This window comes from Callorhinchus milii, unplaced genomic scaffold, assembly GCF_018977255.1.
Source record: "Callorhinchus milii isolate IMCB2004 unplaced genomic scaffold, IMCB_Cmil_1.0 Scaffold4, whole genome shotgun sequence".
Lineage (NCBI taxonomy): Eukaryota > Metazoa > Chordata > Chondrichthyes > Chimaeriformes > Callorhinchidae > Callorhinchus > Callorhinchus milii.
In genome coordinates, this window is record NW_024704745.1 from 42,484,607 (window position 1) to 42,505,442 (window position 20,836).

Below are 20,836 nucleotides of genomic sequence, written 5' to 3' on the forward strand. Positions count from 1 at the left end.
GTGTAGTGACTGTGTGGGGGGAGGGGGGTGTAGTGACTGTGAGGGGTGTAATGACTGTGTGGGGGGGGGGGGGTGTAGTGACTGTGAGGGGCGGAGCCGCCGCCGCCGGAAGTCTCGTGCCAGTGCCGTTGGGAGGAGACGGGGTCTCGCGAGACTCGGCCCCCAGCGGCCGCCATATTGTTTTGTGGCCTCGGCCTCAGTGCGCGGCGGAGAAAGGAGCGGAGCCGCATGTGCCGCCGCCCCCACCTCCACCTCCCGGGCCGCCCCCACCCCCACCCCCACCGCGGAATGAGAGGCTGAGAGGAGGAATGAAAGGCGGTGAGTGAGGAGCGGCCGCTGCGGCTCGAGAGAGAGAGAGAGAGGGAGGGAGGGAGGAGGGGATGTCCCGCCGGCTGTCGGGGCCCAGCTCTGTGTGGGAGGCGCCGCCGCTGTGACCGGGGAGGGGGGCCCTGTCCCTGGTGTGTGTGTGTGTGGGTGTGTGTGAGGTGAGGTGAGGCCTCACGGCCCAGGTCCCCACAGGCAGCCCTCGGCCTGGGTTGGGGCACAGCCGTTTGCCGTTCTGTGCCCAGTGTTTTGGCGGCAATTAAAAGGCCTTCACTGCATCACCCGGTGTCGCCCCCCGGACACAGCTGATCCTTCAACACACTCCGTGTCATCACTGTCTTCACAGAGTGACCCACTGGGGGACTATCCCCCCCTTGAAAACCAATCCCATCTGCGTTCACATCCCGACACAAGCCACGCAGCAGTGTTTGCACTTATCATTGTTTGATCAGTGAGGTGTTGTGTTTCCTTTTTCGCCTTTGCTGTCAGCACAGTATCTGGTTGGTTTGGGTCTGTTTTGTCAAAGACCCCGACAGTGCTGAAGTATTGAGCTTCGCTGCGCTGATGACAGGAAAGCTGATTTTGCAAAACATGGACAATCCATGACTGAAGTTAAATCGCTCATAATAGCAGAGAGAGTGAGCGGGGTGGGTGGGGGGGGGTGAGGTTTTATTAATATTGTATGGTTATTAATTGATTTGTATTTAATATTCCATAATTATGCACACTACACAATGTTGCACCGATTTCTGCCATGACTGATGCTTCATTACTGCAGGGCGAGGATGCAGTTTGCATTCATGTCAGTGTCATTCTAAATTGTTCAATAGTTCATAAATGTGTTGTCTTTGAAAATAGGTGACTAGCTATGTGATTACATTTTCCGTTATTAGTTTTTATCTATTTATACATTATTATTTGCTGCTAATTGAATATGTTTTTCGTCTTTTGTGAGAAGGGGAATTGGAATGTAGTACATTATTCCATTTTGCATTATTTATTGCTAGAAAATTAAAGTTAGCTTTATTTTAGACTTGCTTCTAAAGATAACCATATTTTTGACTGAATCATACCTTATGATCATTTACTGCAATCTCAAACTTGTGTCATTTAGAAGAGAGAATTTTCTTTAGTGCTGTAGCGTAGTGGTTCGAGCACTCGCCTCGCAAGCAAGAGGACTTGGGTTTGATTCCTGGTCAGGGCGAAACATTGGGCCCGTTTCCTTACTCCATATGCATCTGTTTACCCAGCAGTATGTAGGAACCCGGTTGTTAGTCGATTGACGGATCTCTTTTCTGGGAATAATAATCCCTTCAAAAAAATAATAACAAATAATTAAAAAGTAATAATAATTTATTCACTTAATCCACGATAGTTTGTAAGACACTGTTGTGTGCAATTTGTTGCCCGTTTCGCCCACAAATTACAGTCAATTCACTTTGTAAAGTGTATTCTGTGAAGCGTTTTGAGATGTGATAAGACCCTATATCAATTGCAAGGATTATTATTATTAGTCAGAAATGTTTTAATTTACAAGGGCTAGAATGAGCAAAAATCCATCTGATAAAACTGTTTTAGGGACAATTTGGGAATAATCAGACTGTCATTTGTGGTATTGGCAGGGTATGATCCAGGATTACCCCTGTAGCTTTGCTGGATGCTTTAGAAAGTGTGCTCAGATAGACAAGATATGATGCATTGGATAAGATCACAGCTGTCTTTCCATATAACTATGAAAAGTGAAAATACAAGCAGTCTAGAGAGACAGGTTTGGTATATACCAGAATTCATACCCATGTTTCTCAACATCATATGTTAACAAGTACAATAGAATTTTTTGACTGGACTCAGAATTCATTTTATAAAAATTAAACCCAAAAGCTTGGATAGCTTATTAAAAACAAATTTAGTTCTTTATGTTCTGTTTTGAAACCTATTTCTACAAATTAATGATTAGTTGGATGCAACATTTTCTTCCTCATTACAGAATTATGGCTCTGAGTACTGATAGTATTTTGTCCAAGCTGATCGGGGGGTGGGGCAGGATACGTGTAAGATTCTCTCCTTATGTAAAGTTCTTGCATGTGTACTTTCGAAAATAATACAATAAGAAATTCATCCTGTTTTTTTTTCTGCCCCTACCTAACGCATGAGGGATCTAAAGTGTATTTTTGGGTCGTCCATGAAATGAGTCAGCCAAGATTGCCCATTTCACCAGAATGATGTACTGGTAGAATGTCTGCGAGACATCAAGTGTTGGATGAGAGCTAACTTTCTACAGTTGAACGTCAATAAGACGGAGGCCCTCCTGATCGGCTCCCGTCAGCGCCTCCACACCTCAGGCATCACCATCCAAGGATACACACTCCACCTCACTGAGTCAGTCCAGAACCTTGGCGTCTTGTTTGACCCTCAACTATCCTTTCTACCCCACATCCAACACATATCCTGTGCCATGACCCGCTCTGCCTTCCCCCACCTCTGCAACACCACCCGGCTCTGCAGGCCGCTGAGATCCTCAAACACTGCATTCATAACATCCAGGCTTGACTATGCAAACTCCCTGCTCGTTGGCCTCTCCAACTCCTCCCTCCATAGGCTGCAGATCATCCAGAACTCAGCAGCCCGTGTCCTGCCACACACCAGTCTCCGTGACCCTATCATCCCCATTCTCACCAACTCCACTGGCTTCCCATCACACAGAGGATACAGTTCAAGATCCTGGTCCTAACCTTCAAAGCCCTCAATGGCCTTGCTCCCTCTCTAGCTCTGCAAACTCCTTACCCCCTGCCAACCCGCCTGCCCCCTGTGCTCAGCGAGCTCTGGCATGCTTCATGTCCCCTGTCTCACCCGCCCCACCATTGGCAGGCAGGCTTCAGCCACATTGCCCTCACCCTCTGCAGTCCCTCTGACTCGCCCCCTCCCTTGCCTTCTTCAAGACTGCTCTCAAGGCCCTCCTCTTCAACCGTGCCTTTGATCACCCTCCTTCTCCCACTGCCCTCCACCCTCCCCAATCCCGACCTCCAGCTCGGGTCCGAAACACTGATTGCCTGGTGCCTTGGGACATCCTCCTGACGTGAAGGGGGTATACAAATGTAATTTTGTTGTTGGTGAAGTTCCTTCTGATTGTCCAGCTATCTACCCTTTAGATAGATTGCATGATTATTGAGAACAGATTGGAAATAATCTTATTCCTCAGTGATGTGTTTCCCTGTCCAACTAACACCGATCAAGAGACTACTTAATCGTCCACAGGGCCCTGGAGTACTCTGGACATCTATTGTTCAGGTATTAGATCACCAAATCCACCACAGTGTGGTGACTCTGAGTTAACTTTGCTCTCCCTGTATCAGAAGTGTCACCAGTTTGATCCCAGAGAATGTGTTTACCTTCTCGCTTCTGCTTGAGATAGTCACAAGTTGGTCACAAGTTGGTCAGGCAGCTAGCATAAGCTTGAACTTGCACTAGATGGAAAGCTGGTAACTGGAATTCTTCCTGAAAATATTCTTAATTGCTTCTTTAACAAAAAGTGGGTCGCTATTTTTGTGTGTAGGGGAAACACACATACCAGCGAGGCGACAGGAGCTCACCACCTCTTGTCTTTCAGGATCGGCCCTCACAGTGACCCAGAGAGAGAGAGAGAAACACACACAACATTCAGAGACCCAGAGAGAGACACTCAGAGACCCAGAGAGAGACACACACACACTCACAGATGGAGAGAGACACACATTCACAGACACAGACACGTTCTCAGAGAGAGAGAAAGACATACACACACTCAGACACAGAGACATACATCCACAGACAGAGAAACACGTGTTCACATAGACACTCATAAATACACACACATATAGAAGAGACATAGATACTCATATAGAGACACACATACAGACAATCACCGAGTGAAACCCATTTGTCGCTTGCGCTGCATTGCGCATGAATGTCTGGAGCCACTCCGCCCTCAGTGATGTCAGGTAAACAGCGTGAGTGGCCCGTGGGCCAGAAACTACATTTATGGTGGATTTGTAGCGGGCGAGGGCCATTGTAGCGGAAAAGTTGTGGCAGTACTTTTCTATTGGCTCAGCTCATCAGTAGTAACAGGTGGGAACCTTCAACTGTAGTTACTTACTGCTCTGAATTTGGAAACCCAAAAATTCTGGGTACAAGTGTGTCTGAAACCCATATTGTATAATGCTTTCTAGACACTATTACCCAAGCCCATTTGCTTATCGTTCTCATGACAAACACCTGCGCACCATTTGGTGCATTTGTTCATCAAGGGGAGCATCATAATTTTCATTTTTATGAAAATAACTTGTAGAAAAATAACTTTTAATCAGTATTGGGACATAATATATTTTAGTGTGTTCCTTTGTGTCCTTTCCTTTGCTGTCATTACTTTTTTGATTTTAATTCTTCTGTTCTTGGAGCTCATTGTTTCCTTCCTCAATGATGTTGTTGCCCTTTTCAAAGATCATGTCCGCATGTAACAAATATTGAATAACAAGAAGTATTTTCAACAACTTCTAAGTTGATCAGGTATCTGCAGATGCAGCAGTTAGGATGATTATACTTGTATTGGTGATTTCCTATTCTCACAAATCTGATGTTCTACACAGTTGTGTATTGAAAGGTGTAAAATTGATTAAGGGTTATAAACATGCTGTTTTTTTTAGTGCCTGACTTCTGCATTGATGGTTTTGCTTTGATTACTTACATTGGATTTCTTGTCTGAATAAATAGGTAGTTTTTCAGACAGGTTAGTTCTAAACCAAGACAGGTCCAGGTGGGAATTATGACTGTTGTGGACGATTAGTCAAGGCGGCTCCATATAGGCTAAATATGTGCTGTATAATGTGTTCCGACCAATTGAAATTTGTTCTATGAATGATCTTGTTCACGCTTTCCTAACCTTGCTCTGGTATTTAGTTTGCTTTAGGTAATCTGCTGATGTCTTCGGCCAAGATCAGTGAATTGCCATGAAAACTTGATTTAAATTCTAATGTGAGCCATACGATCTGTGCTGTAGCCCATTGCGGGGCTTTATCTTTGAGTACCTCTTTAAGGATGGGTGTAGAGTCTGATTACATACTGTTGTCAGGAGTGGCTGTAATAGTTGTCTGCTTACTCCAGTTGCAGGTCATTCTCTCACTTTGTTAGGGTATGCGAAAATGGCTGATTAAGGCAGAAACCAAGTTTGCCAATAGCATTAATTCTGTCTTTTATTTGCTCCTCAAATTGCCAACAGGTTTAATCCTGATTTTATTACCATAAGTGACCACCACTTAAATATTGTGCAGTAGAATTAGAGTGTTGGGTTATTCCATATTATCAACAACAACTTGCATTTATATAGCGCCCTTCACATGGGGTAGTGGCCCAGAGTGCTTGACAGTGGCAGAGTCTGATCCCGAGCCCGGGGAAGGGGGGAGGTGACTGTAAGCATGATCGAAAAGGAATGTCTTTAGGCAGGATTTGAATGTGGGGAGGGAGGGGCAAGACACACAGATTGAGGGAGGGGCAAGACGCAGGGATTGAGGGAGAGAATTCCAGAGTTTTGGGGTGTAGTGGCTGAAGGCACAGTCACTGATGATGGAGCGGAGGGGGCGAGGGACAAACAGGAGGCCAGAGCAAGCCAAAGGGAGGCAATGGGTGGTGGAGTGGGAATAAGCAAATCGGAGAGGTAGGGAGGTGCAAGGGCATGAAGCGATTTGGAAATGAGTGAGAGGATCTTGAAATCGATCCGTTCTGTATTTGGGAGCCAGTGGAGCTGAGCAAGAACTGGTGTGATGGGGGTACAGAGTTTTGCGTGGGTGAGTATCCGGGTGGCGCAGCTTTGAATTACTTGAATCTTGTGTCTGGTGAGGCTGGGGAGACCAGCAAGGAGGGCATTGGAATAGTCCAGCTGAGAAATGATGAAGGCGTGTGTTGCTTTGGTTGTGAGACATGGATGGAGGCGGAAAAAAGCTGTCCTTGTCAGGGAACGGATGTGGGGTAGAAAGAAAAACTGGTGTTTGAACCTGACGCCTAAGTTGCACACGGTTCAGTGAATCTGAGGGAGAACCCGGGAGATTGAGGAGTTCAGATCCGCAGGAGAGAAGACATTGACGACAACAACAACAACTTGGATTTATATAGCGCCCTCCACGCCAGATGGTGTCTCAGAACGCTTTACAGTTTCGGATCCTGGGGTCGAGCCAGGGGGAGGGGGGGTGGGGGGAAGGTGACCAAAGGCGCGGTCGAAAAGAAAGGTCTTCAGCAGAGACCTGAAAATGGGAAGACAGGGGTGAGACGAAGGGAGTGAGGAAGGCAGTTCCTGAGCTCGGGGCTAGTGGCTGAAGGCACGGCCGCCGAGGGTGGAGCGGAGGACTAGGGGGACAAGGAGGAGGCCAGACCCGGAGGAACGAAAGCAACGGGTACTGTTTTGAGGAGAGGAGGTCAGAGAGGTAGGGGGGTGCAGAGGAGTGCAGGGACTTGAATACGAGGGTGAGGATCTTGTAGTCTTGACAGGAGCTAAAGAGGATGTCTTCCGTCTTGCTGGCACTCAGCTGCAGGAAACTTGCTCTCATCCAGGCCTTGATGTCTGTCAAACAAGCTGATAGGACATCAGTGGACAGGGAGTCACCGCTGGAGGTGAAGTAGATTTTGGTGTCATCTGCATACATTTTGCTTGAAGTTGACCCCATGTCTGCGGATGACATCGCCGAGAGGGAGGATGTAGATAACCTTAGGATACCCCACAAGTGACCGGATGGGGGAGGGAGGAAAAAACATTTCTGAGTTGCATTGTTGGTAGTTTGTTAAGTAGGGCTCTAACCGTGTGAGTGCGGTCCCACTAAAGTGGATGAAGGAGTAGAGGCGGTGGAAGAGGATGATGTGATCGACCGTGTCAAACGTGGCAGAGAGGTCCAGGAGGATGAGGAGGCAGAGGAAACCGTGGTCACAGCGAGAGAGGGGGTCATTTGTTACTTTGACGAGCGCTCTCTCTGTGATGTGGCAGGGCAAAAACCGGACTGGAGGAGTTCGAGTAGAGAGTGGCGGGAGCGGTGTGAGCAAAGTAGAATTGCAACGATGTGTTCCAAAGCTTTGGCCAGGAAGGGCAGGTTTGAGGTGGGTCTGAAATTTGTGAGGTTGGAGGGATCGAGGCTAGTATTTTAAGCAGAGGAGTGATGACAGCGGTTTTGAGACAGATTGGCACGGAGCCTGAGGAGAGGACTGGTTGATTGACCAGAAGCTAGCTGGGTATGGGGTCGAGGCAGTGGGCTTCGTCTGGATGATGGTGGGAGAAAGAGAGTAGGGAGAGATGGGGGCAAAGGAGTGTAGGGTGAAGGGGCTGTGGTAGGAGGAGAGGGTGGTGAAGGAGGCAAGGGGTGGGGGGGGGGGGGTAGGTGATGAGGGGGAGGAGGAGGAGGCATCCAGGCGGATGTTAGCTATCTTAGAGATAGAGAAATCCAGCACCTCTTTGAAGTGATGCCAATTACAGTAAAATATTACAGTAAAATTATGATTACCAGACCAGCAAACAAATTTACAATTAAATACAGGCTCTGAAGTTCTTAAATGATTTACAATAAGTTAAGTCTGTTGGATAATTAGGTTCCGACATAAATATGTTAGTGAAATGTAGTAAATCATATTATGATGATCATACCTCTGAGTATTTTTGCATTTATGAAGATACTTGCTGTTTTGACATTTTATTGTTGAGAAGAAGAGCCAAGATTCTGTGTATGACATCTGCCAATGTTTTGGGTGATCCCATACAAGGAGCACTGCTACCAATTGCTTTGTACTCAACTCCAAATTTATGTTCATTAGAACTTGCAAAACTACTTTACATAAAATTAATTACAGTAAATACTGTTTGAGTGAGATTTATTATTATTTGCTGACACACTGAAATAGAGGCACCATAGATGTTTTGTAAAGGACTGCGGTGATAGGGAAACATTTTTCTTAGTTTTCTTTTCCAATTGTGGTTGGTGACTTTTGGACGTTGTATAGTATCAGAATAATGGATATGGCACAGGGAATCTTTTGGACTCGATGAAGAAAATGTGGTTAAAATACAGCAACCATTTGCGTAGAAAGATCCCAAAACAGCTAACAGCATTGTTGGCCAGGATACTGGGAAAACTTGCTTCTCTGTTTGAATAGTCGTATGAGATCTTTAATGTCCACCTAAATATTTAATGTTTCATTCCATGTCCTTGTAGAAAAAAGATAGTATAGGGAGAAGGGCTGAGCACTCCTTGGTCATTCAAGCTTTGAATTATAATAATTGGTGACCTTTGGGTTAGAGAATAGAATGTGGGGCGCACTTTATCCGAGATAGATTTACTCCAAAGTACAGGGTTCTGCAGTATTTAAATATCCTTTTAGGGAAGTGGTAGGAGATGCCTCTGTTGTTAGGAAGATGTCTGCAGTGAGGTTGCAATAGTACGGCTAATCAGTGACTCTGATCAATGACTGTATGCAGTCATTTCAGGTGGTTAAAGCTCCTGGTTTGACTAAACACTAAGCAGTTTGCCTGGTAACCATTTTATTGTTCTTTTGATGTATGGCATCAGAAACCGTGAGATCCCAGGAGATTTTTCTTACACAAGTTTTACAACCCCTGCTCTCTATCTCAAAATCATCATCCTTGCATTTGATGTAGTGCCTTGTCGCATCGTTGAGACGCCTCAAAGTGCTTTACAAGATATGTTGTGAAGTGGATTGACTGAATTTTGTCGGCAGAAACTGGCAGCTAGTTTTGCACACAATGTCCCACAAACAGCCACGTTTTGACTTGACCAAAAGAATAGGTAGATAGGATGTTTTCAGGCTGTACTAATATGTTAATTTTGAGCTGCTTTATAGTCATTCGATGTGCAACAGTGTTACATGATGATTGCGTTTTTTAATTGCATTTGATATTGCTCTGTTCATGTCAGGAGGTTGTTTCAAAGCGCACCACTGGATATATGGTGGAATATATTTTGCAGGTAAATCTCTGTTTTATGTTGAGACGAATCCAGGGTTCATGCCGTGCAAACTATGTTTAGGGAATTTCTGGTCCACAATCTGTTTTCTATGACTATCCATATTGCAGTGCATGGCATACAATTCATCTCAATGTTTTTTTAAATTGCCAGTTTACAGCCATTAGCGAAGACTTTGAATCACATCCACTTGAATTGGCTTTGAAACCAGGTGGCTTGGTGTAGATTTTTGATCTTACTATATTTATAGTACCATAGGATAATGTGAATCTTTCTTGCTTCAACTTTCCATTGGTTTCAAAACTGGGGTAATTTCAGGCAATTAGAGAACATTTGATATAAAAAAACTACCTCACGGTGAGAACTGCAAATGAAAGCAAGCAAAGCTTTGTATTTGAAATGAGTATAACATGGTTGCAGATGAAAGGTATACTTTTCTTTAAAAAAGGAACAGAGGTTTCTGAAGAAGTAGAGGTAAATTTTTTGTTCATTTTACATATTCTCCAAATTGCTGGATTTCTTGGTTTGCGTTTATAAAGGGAACAACATGGCCTAATGGCAACTGTGGTACTTTGATATTGATATTAGGCAACTCTGTTCTGCCTATTTCAGTTCTGCTGAAACCATAGGGTAAAGTTGCCTGGCTGTTTCTCTTCTTTCTCTCTTCCCTCCACTCTTCTCTTGGGGAGAATAATGTTCTTTACTCAGAATGGTTGAGCTTGTGAGCCTTTATGTATTCCTTCACTTTTGTAAATCCTGTAAATTAATGAAGCCCAAAAGAATTTGTCATTAATAAATGGTACAGTAGTTATGAATTTGGAATTATTTTTAGTTGGAGGTGATAATGTATGGTGACATTGGCTGGCATTTGCTCCCAGTGTTCTGGGCAACAATCATGCAAGTGAACAGCTATCTTGCTGCTTGTTTAAAAAAAATCTATCTTTGCACCTCACTGCATTTTGCCTTTTAAAAACAGTCACCACAGTTAACTTCCAATTGTAAATTATGTGGTTAAATGTCAAGTCTTGGCCTACACTAACAGAGATTGCACCAAAGGATGAAATATTCCTGCTAGAAAAGTATATCGAAAGCGACTTTCTGCTTGGCTCTCTCCATACAATCTAGAAGATAACGTGGCCCTACTATTTCTGTAGCATTTGAGGCAATTTGGTATTTGTTGATATAACAATTGTCAGCTTCAGATTAAGGTGCTCGTATTTGACTTTCTTTCTGCTTAGGTTTGGTTTCAGGATCAATTTTTCCCAATATGTCTATTTTGTTTAACCATTGCCTAATTTTTTTTGTGGGACACTGCTGTGCGCAATTGGCTGCTGCGTTTTGCGCACAAAATATACAGTCAATTCACTTCACAATATATTCTGTGAAGTGCTTTGAGACGTCTCGAAGACGTGATAAGGAGTATCAAATGCAAGGATTATTATCAATGAAAGCAAAATGACCACTCATCCTACTTCCTGGTTGCCAGATTGCTGCTGACGTAGCTTCTGGCATAGATTGGCCAGCTCCCTACACACATGTGGACCACAGGACATATGTGTTATAACTTATAAGTGACTTCACTCTAGCAAGGCACTTTATAACATGGTTATCAATCAATTTTAACACAACGTTATTTGCATGGTTGTTGCCCAAAGCACTGGGATAGGATTCCTTCTCTTCATTTAGTGGTGTGACCTCTCCCTCCATATCCACTCTGCCACCCACGTCCATGGCCACCTGCTTGACCTGGTGATCACTCGGGGCCTCAGCTTCTCTGACCTCACCATCACCAACAGAGCCATCCCGGACCATTACTTAATCTCCCTTAAGTCCTCAATCCCTCTCCCCACCATCACCCAACCCACCTCCATCTTCTACAGCCCCTGGAAAAAAATATCCCCCCCCCCACCTCTCTCGAATGCCTTGGAGTCATCTGGACCCACTCGAGGCTTCCTTCTGTAATGACCTATCCTCCTCAGTCACTCTCCTCCAACGCCAGGTATGACGAGATGCTCCTGATTGACTCCCGTCAGCACCTCCCCAGCTCAGGCACTGACAGTATCACCATCCAAGGATGCACACTCCACCTTGCTAAGCCAGTCAGGAACCTTGCCGTCTTGTGACCCTCAACTATATTTTCTACCCCACATCTGCGCCATGACCCACTCTGCTTCCCCCCACCCCACCTCCACAACATCACCTGGCCACTGTCTCACATCTCAGGCCGCGGAGACCCTCATACACGGATTCATAACGTCCAGGCTCGACAAAGCAAACCTCCCCAACTCCTCTCTTCATAGGCTGCAGATCATCCTGAACTCTGCAGCCCATGTCCTCTCCCGCACCAGGCTCGTGACGCTATCAACCCCATCCTCGCCTGAATCCACTGGCTTTCCATCACACAGAGGATGCAGTTTAACATCCTCACCTTCAAAGCCCTCCATGGCCTTGCTCCTCCTACCTCTGTGACCCCTTAACCTCCTACCAATCTGACTGCTCCCTCCGCTCAGCCGCCTTCGGCCTGCTTCACGTCCCCCGCCTTTTCCGCTCCACCATTGGCGGGTGGACCTTCTGTCACTCTGCCCCCACCTCTGGAACTCCATTCCCCAGTCCCTCCGCCTCGCTCCCTTATCTGCCTCCTTCAAGACCCATCTCAAAACCCTCCTCTTTGACCGTGCCTTCGGTCACCCTCCTTCCCCTCCCTCCCCTGCCCTCCACCCTCCCCGATTCCCAGCTCGGATCCAGAACATTGATTATTCAGCACCTTGGGAAGTCCTCCCGATGTGGAAGGCGCTATACAAATGTAATTTTGTTGTTGTTGGGATGTTTTATCACTCACTTGAACTGCAGGCAGTCACTGAAGGGCAGTCTTCTGAAGGACAGTCCCATCGAAAATGCAGGGTTCTCTCAGTACTATACCAGAGTGTCAGCCTGCACTGTATCAAATTAAAGGGTTATTTTAAGTATTTGGTTAAAAAGTATTTTACATGCTATGTTTTCATAAATTACAAACATCGCTAACAATCTCAGAAGAATAGGGAGGCAGTGGTTCTTGCAAAACCTGTAAAGCATAATCCTGATGTGACTGTACTGAATTTGTCTAGGGACAAAGATGAACACATCCCTAGAATATAGGAGATGCCCAATAATCAGTTGGACTCCACCACTTTTGAAATATATTGTTTCTCTTAACTTGGCACAGTACAATGGGTGCAGTGATGTACTGGTAACATGCAATAAATATGTAGAGTTCACCTTTGTCTCAACAGGTTTGAAGAAATGTTTTTTTTCATTTATATAATTGTTTAGGAAAGATTTAGTTACTAACAGTAGCAAACAACATAGTGTTCAAAGATTGATGTTCAACTTTGGTGCAGTGGCTGTGTTTTTAGACAAAATCTGGTGATGGAACTCCCGTGTTCCAGGGAAGAATAACATCTCCATTTTGTCGAAGATACGTGTCTGGTCAGAGCGATCTCACAAACTACACTTAACACTTAGATTTGTAAAATCTTTTGTGTTTATTCACTTTATACAATGAAATACAAACTTATTTGCGCTTTCGGAACAATTGTTGCAAAAACAACAAACCCTATACTACAATCTAAACTACAATACTTAACTACCGAGCCCCAACACTTGGGACCCCAGTAACAAATAGCACGACCTTACCCGATTTCAATCCTCGTGTTACTGCCTCGGGGCCAGAGGTGTTAATCAAGTGTTAGTTCAAGTTCAATACTAAAACACGCTCCTGTATAGCTCTGCCCATACCTTTTATACCCCTCATTTGTCCATGTGATTTTTCCATCCATCGGATGCAAAAATCCACCAAAGCACCTGTGACCGCACCCACCCCCCCAACCCAAATAGTCACCCTATTAACCCTTTACAACCTCACAATAGAATGATATGGCACGGAAGTGGCCATTCGGCCCTTACCAGTCTGTCAGTGGTTATACTCCTACACAAGAGTCTCCTTCTATTCCCCTTTTTTCTTAGGTTAGTTTGGATTGTAATTTGTCACCAGTCCTGAATACATTTACCTACTTTGTGATCATACACGTCAAATTTAACAGATCAACCCTTTTTTTTGTTCTGAATTGAGTCTTGAATTGGTAAGTTGTAGAGTATTAAATACATGCTCCAAAAATTGCAAAACGTATGATTAGTTCTTAACAAAATTGAGACATGGTGCTATTCCACTCCAAGTAAGGAAGTGTGAGGGCATAAGTTAATGCGCATTATAGACTTCATGAATCTAAATATTTTTAAATCCGTTGGCAGAAATGAATCATACTGTATAGATGGGATTGTACCTTGTGGTGGACTTGCAGTGAGTTCTGCTAGAATAGTTTTATTTTAAAAAAAAGCAAATGTGCTTTGCTGGAATACTTAAATTCAAGATTTAAGAATTGGAATACTTCTAAATGTGAAATTACCTTGATAATTGTATTTTTCTTACTATTGTACCTCAATGATATATTTAGCTTTTGTAATGACTGTCAGGGTTTGGAACCAGATATTTAATGTTCCATAACTTAATTCAGCTCAGATAGGCTATGTAAAACAAAATTGGGAGAGAGGGGGAGAGTGAACTATTTTTGTATTTTCTATGCCAGTGTCCATACATTTAACTGCATTTAATTAGTGATTGTGGACATCAAAATGCTGGAGTAAACTGAACAGCATGGACGGATTTGTCATTCATTTCAAATCTGTTATCCAAGTCTTACTGGTACTTAAGAATATTGGTCATAAATGTGGAGTACGTTAGCAATAATAAGGATCAAATCCTTACATTCGATATACCACCATTTATGTTTGGAATTGCCTTTTCTATCTCTTTTCATACCTTCTCCTTTTACAAGTTGGGTAAATGTATTGGGTACATGAGCTGCATCAGAATGAAAGTCATGTGGATACCCTGCTCACTCCGGCATAGTGGAGAGTAAGATTGCAGTGACAGGACTATACTTACATTTCAGCACTCTATTTATGATCATAGGATGATTGTGCAGTAATAGCATTTGTACACATAGCTGTTGGCCTTGTACAAAATTAAAAACAGCTTTGTGGGATCTTAAGTATTAAAAAAGCATTTAGCAAAAATGACCCCATTCTTCTCTCCTTCCCTCCCATACCGCTAGTAGCACAAATCGTGCTCAGTACAGATACAATTGTTGAGTTCCTTCCAATAATTCAACCAAGTGACCATTCTGCAAATCGTTGTGTGTGTCAGCAGGTAAATTAATAATGAGAGACATCTTAGATTAATCCAATGCTGTCTGTAAACTCAAAAGAGTACTCTCCATCATGCCTTATCACATCATTGAGGCATCTCAGAGTGCTTTACAGTATCCACTGTAAAGTGTAGTAACTATATTTATGTATGTGGTGCTTTGAGCTGTCCTCCCACCCTAGATAAATGTAAATTGTTGTAGTACTAAAAATTGATAGAGAAGCTGAATTTTTTAATTTTAAAATTGGTATTGTTCAGTACATTTTAATGATTGAGAAACAAATCCATTGCAAGATGGCCAATTGTTAGTGTTTGAGCCTGGTTTTCTACAACATTTTGCCATCATATGGATGTAATAAAAAGATAGACTTCTCAAAAAACATTTACAATCTAAGATGCTTGGTTTGTGAATTTTATATGTGGTGATGATACAGTCAGCAGACTTAGTGAAATGCCAAGAGTAAATTTGTTTCAAAATCCATATTAAGATTGCATATGGTGCAGTGATATCTTATTCCAGGATATCCTTGGATTGGTATGCAGGCTAATAAGAAAGATCCAGATTTGTAAATTCTCCTTTGTGTAAGCGTATGAGAAACTCATACAGGCCAAATATCTGTAGTTACTCAGGAAACACAGGAAACCAAGGTGCAGAAACTTGTGTTAAGCCCAGCTGTCTTAAAATATGATCAGTGTTGTCTTATTTTTCCAAAACTAGAGAGGAGAATGCTTGGGAAATGGATCTATATGATCCACATTTAACGATATTGCACCAGGTTCAAAATAATTTGTTCATCCATTGCTAGAAGTGAATATGATGTGGTATTTTCATTGTACCATTTCCTGGAATCAGGTAACACCCGAGTGGGATGTTGCAACATGCCCTGTAGACAGGATGTCAAATCAGTTGACCCATAACCAAACAAGCACTCTCATGGGAAACCTAGTGAATAGTACAGTAAAGGCGATCAAGGGCTATCCAGAAGTATTGGATGTGGAGGCAGTTTCAGAAAATGTTGGTGAGCTTGCCAGGTTCTTAGCAAACTTTTCATTTTGCACTGAATATCAACGATTAAGAAGTTTTGATAAGAAATGCTTCCTTTCTATTTAAAATAAATAATCCTTGCATTTGCTATAGTACCTTATCGAGTTGTTGATGTCCCAAAGCGCTTCACATGATTTACTGTGAAGTAGAGTGATTGTGTTTTATAACAGTTTGTACCACTGATTGCTAAGTGACCTCTGACATAATATGTCCCTTTTCACAGTTCCTAATGGAACCATATTTAGTCAATTGACCAATAGTAGGAGTGTCACCTCAATTGATTCATTTTACATCAATTGGGCCCCCAGCTCAGAGTGTTTCGCACATCAGGTGGGTCCATGGTATTAACGCCGATTGCTATTTTACAATAACAGAAATGGAGCAGACTTTAGAGAAGCCCTTGCCCGAGCTTAATACAGTCGTGATAACCACTGTAAGTTTGATTTCACTCTAATTCTCAATTCCCACTCAATTCAAGTTTATTTCTGCAATTTACAACAATTAATCCGCACATTTGTAACATATACACACACATATGGTTTCAGGACTGAAAACAAAAGGGCTGCACAATATCATTTTAAGTATTGCACCGTACAACATGCCACAGCTTTCCCCACAGCCAAAATTATTTAGTGATTCTATATTACACAACCAACATTTATACTACAAATTCGAACATGAAACGCATGATAGGTTAGTGTGACCAGTCACAGTATGTAGGCATAGAAGAGATTGACAAACTAATTAATGAATGGGTTCCCTCTGGTAGAGGGATCTAAAATGAGGTTGCATATTCTTAAAATTAGAGCCTAGTTGGTTAAAAATGAGATAGAAAGCTTTTTCACACAAACGAAAGGTTTGGGAAAATATGAAATGCAGTGCCTCAGAATACTGTAAGGCAGAATCATTTAGGGCAATATCCGGCCTGTGAGCAATATCCGGCCCGCGGGCCGTATTCGGCCTGCCAAATGATGCTGTCCGACCCGTCATTGTGTCTAGCAATAGAAAAAGTTATAGTTCATTCAGTCCCAGAAAGTTGCACAAATTTCGCATTTGAATCTGACTGGGAACAGCAGCCAATCACACTGCTTATTTGTGAGCACGCTCCCTTAAGTGTTGAATCAGGCTGATGTCAGAAATGTACAGATTGGCAAATTTTCAAACAGACGGCCAGCGACTGCTGCAATACTTTTCACTGAAGAGGACGTTAATTCGAAATGAACTTAACAAAGAAGCGGAAAGTGGACGCTGACAGCCAACAAAGAATGGACTTTTAAATATTTTTTTATCAGTGTGGGTGGAAAATAAAACAGATAACATAAAAATAAATAAAAAAATAAGATAAACAAAATAAAAAGTATGCAGTTGCAAAATAAAGTAAGCAATTTTGCATGTTTTTCACTGGCACTTGATCAGAGTTGTGATGTCAAAGACACAGCCCAGTTGATAATTTTTATTCGAGGTATCACCAAACATTTTGAGCTCACAGAAGAATTAGCATCAATGCAGTCAATGAAAGATAATGGCAACTGGAGAAGACTTTTTGGAGGCAGTATGTATCTTAAAATTAAGAGTGGAGTGGAAAAAATTGGTGAATGTGACCACCGATGGAAGCCCAAATCTGACAGGCAAATATGTTGGGTTACTGAAAAGAATTCACGATCAAGTCAAAGAAACAAATCCAGAACAGAATATTGTTTTTCTACACTGCATTATCCACCAAGAGGTCCTCTTTAAGAGTGTTCTAAAACTAAGCAATGTTGTGGACACAGTTGCGAAAATGGTCAACTACATTCAAGCAAGAGGATTAAACCACAGGCAATTTGTAACTCTGCTTGAGGAATTGGAATCCGAGCATACGGATGTTTTGTATCATACGAATGTAAGATGGCTTCGTTTGGGAAGGGTCTTGAAAAGAGTGTGGGAACTTAGAACAGAAATTGATTTATTTTTAGACATGAAACAAAAAGATTCAGATTTCCCACAGCTAAATGATGCGAATTGGCTCTCTGATTTCGAATTTGTCGTTGATATCGTGGGCCACATAAATGAACTGAATTCAAAACCTGCAACGGAAGGGGGCCATTGTGCACGATTTGTATTGCAGTGTCAAGTCATTTATGATGAAATTATTTATTTCATTGCGTCAAATAGAAAACAAGCTGTTCGCCCACTTTCCAACTTTGCAGCAGATTACTGTTTGTGATCAAAGCCTTAAAAAGTATACTTCGTCACTACTTGACTTACATGCCGAATTTTCTCACCGATTCCAGATTTTCAATTTGATCGAAAATGACCTGTCTTTGGCCTGTCTCTTCACCTTTCTCATCCTAAATCAGGGGTGGCAATTATTTGGGCTGGCGGGCCACTTCACGGGTTTTGGTAAGCTTCGTGGGCCCATTTGACCTCCAACTCGAGCTTATTGACCAGCAATGTGATCCATTGCTTGCGGAGCAATTCAAATCAATGCTGCTTCCCAGTTTTTATGCCTCTCTAAATGAATATACCTTTCCAAAAATAAAGACTCATGCCCGGAGGATGCTTGTGCTGTTTGGATCAACAATGCGAGGAGACAATGTGATGAAATTCAATAAAGCAAAACATAGGTCTGTGATGACTGATGACCACCTTGCAGCAGTACTCGGCATTGCAACAACGGAGACAATGCCTGACTTTAATTGTCTGGTTAACGCACATCAGCGCTTTCATTTTTCCCATTATTCTCATCAGTATGTGAATAAATGAAGAAATATCGAATAAATGTCTGCTCAGTGAGTTGTTATTATTTAATCCAATTTTAATGAATGTCAATTATATAGACTTTATTTTATGCATGTACAAGTATAAGACTTGATTTTGAGCTATTATTAAGCATTTGCATCTATATTAAGTGTGTGGCCCGCGAAGTTCATCAAAACTCGTGAAGTGGCCCGTCAGCCAAAATAATTGCCACCCTTGATTTAGGATGTTTACTAGGGATGCAGAGATATTGGATAAGTAGAGAATATGGGAAAAAGACATGGAAATAGGATAAAAAAGTGATTTGTAGAAGGCTCCAGGAGCCTTGTAGAAAAATGCCATGATGTAATAAACTAGCAAAACAAGCTTGATGGTCTGAATGGCCTATTTCTGTCCGATGTTCCTGTGACTTAATGTACAAGGAGCTTTCTGGCAAATGGTGCAGATGAGGGGTTAAATATTAGTACTGTATTAGTTTCTTGGAAGTGTTTCTCTGTTAGCAATTTGAATTTGTTGGCGATTTTACAGTAACCGCTTTGTTAGCTGTTAGGCTACTGAAAACTGATTTGTGCTTTGGTTTACTGGGAACTGATTTGTACTGGGACTGGGCCAATGATTGAGGGAAGATCTTGTCTTATAGTGTAACCGGCTCATCGTGTTAATACATGCAGGCTTTTTTCTTGCTTAAATGATGTGTTCCATTACCTCAAATGTTGTAAGATTTAAACTCCAGGAGCTTTGTAGAAAAATGCCAATGTACAATTATATAAATTTACTGACTTTCTGGCATCTGTACTAATTGGGTTTGGTCCCATTATGGATATGGAAATGGTGTTCCTTATGGCTTATTATGCAAAATACAAATTGATACAATATTAATCAATAACTCATTGGTTAATAACTTCATCACCTCCAGGCTTGACTATGAGAACGCCCTACTTGTCAGCCTTCCCAACTCCTCCCTCCACAGGCTGCAGATAATCCAGAACTCTGGAGCCCGTGTCCTCTCCCGCACCAAACTCCGTGACCCCATCTCCATCACTTTGCCCAATTAGCGGGAGAGCCTTCAGCCACTCTGCCCCCAACCTCTGGAATTCCATCCACCAGTCACTCCGCCTCACCCCCTCCTTAGCCTCCTTCAAGTCCATCTCAAGACCCTCCTCTTCAACCATGCCATCGGCCACCCCCCTTTCCCCTCCCCTCCGTTCTCCCTCCCCCCCCCGACCCCAGCTCGGGTCTGAAATGCTGTACTCTGTCCAATGCCTTGGGACGTCCTCCCGACGTGAAAGGCACTATACAAATGTAATCTTGTTGTTGTTGGTTTTAATTTCAATGTAGAACCACACTGCCCACCTTTTTCTCTGCCTTTCTCCTTCTCATTTCTTGATGCGCACTTCTCACTGTTGTCACCCCAAGCCTAGATTTTTTCCGCTTCAATAACAATGATACTAAATGTTTTAATAATAATCCTTGCATTTGATATAGCCCTTTACCATGTTGGGACGTCTCCAAGCAATTCATAGAATGCACTGTGTACTTTCAATGGCTGACCAACTGGCTACTGGTCACTGCATCCATGTGCAGAAATTGATGTCAGCAGCATCTTGCACACTTAAGTGAAACTGTCAGCCATTCAAAGGTTGCATCTACATTATTAATCTAAAATGCTTCCCTTTGGCTTAATTTTTCCCCGAGGTGTTTCAAAATGTCTTTGTAGTGCATTTTTAGATGTTTGGTTGTATGTCTACCTATGTTTAGATGAATGACTTATTAGCTCTTAAGAAGTGACCAAAGTGGAATTCAGTAGGCCTTCAGTACATTCGGAGAACTCCCATTCTTGGTCACCTATGAGAAATTATCTGGCAAACTAGCAGCATCTAGGCAAAGTCTACCTGTTTTGATTAGTTTTTCATGCTTATGTTGATAACGACTACAGTTCAAGTGTCTATGATATCAGCAAAACCTTATCTGTCTATCTTTGTAGTCCATATTGTGAGAATCACAAGAAAAGCCAAAAGTGCCTGATTGTTAGGTGCAGCTCCCGGGTTCAGCTACAGTTTACAATACAATAGAAATTTACATTTATTTAATGCCTTTCTCATCGAAGACACCCCAAGGTGCCCGACAGTCCTGTCTTACCTGGAGGTGGGAGCAGAGGGGGGTGGGGAGGGTCAAAGATGAAGATCTTCCGACAAACCTTGAAAGAGGTGAGGGAAGGAGAAAATTGAAGGGACTCTAGAATGGAGTCCCAGAGATTAGTGGCAGATAGGCTAAAAGCAGGACCACCAATGGTAGCTACAGTGACCACCTACAATCACCTTAATGGTAGATCACATGTGGCCAACATCCTGATATTGAAATACAGTGGAAACCGCTTTTGCCGGACGCCGGCTAAACTGGATGTCGGGTAGATCAAACAAAATGCCCAGCCCCGATTCATTTGTATTCTTACCTGTTTTAAATATGGCTATAAATGCTGATGAAAATCTGGTTAATCCG

General features: G+C 42.8%; 1 protein-coding gene across 2 annotated transcripts in view; it reads left to right on the top strand.

Moving 5' to 3' along the window:
* The first annotated feature begins 277 nt into the window (after window positions 1-277).
* Window positions 278-20,836, top strand: part of tab3 (TGF-beta activated kinase 1 (MAP3K7) binding protein 3) — a 53,180-nt gene continuing 32,621 nt past the window's right edge. For both annotated transcript variants that reach the window (XM_042334125.1, XM_042334126.1), the window contains exon 1: window positions 278-318. The gene's annotated coding sequence lies outside the window, so the exon portion shown is untranslated. The remainder of the gene's footprint in view (window positions 319-20,836) is intronic.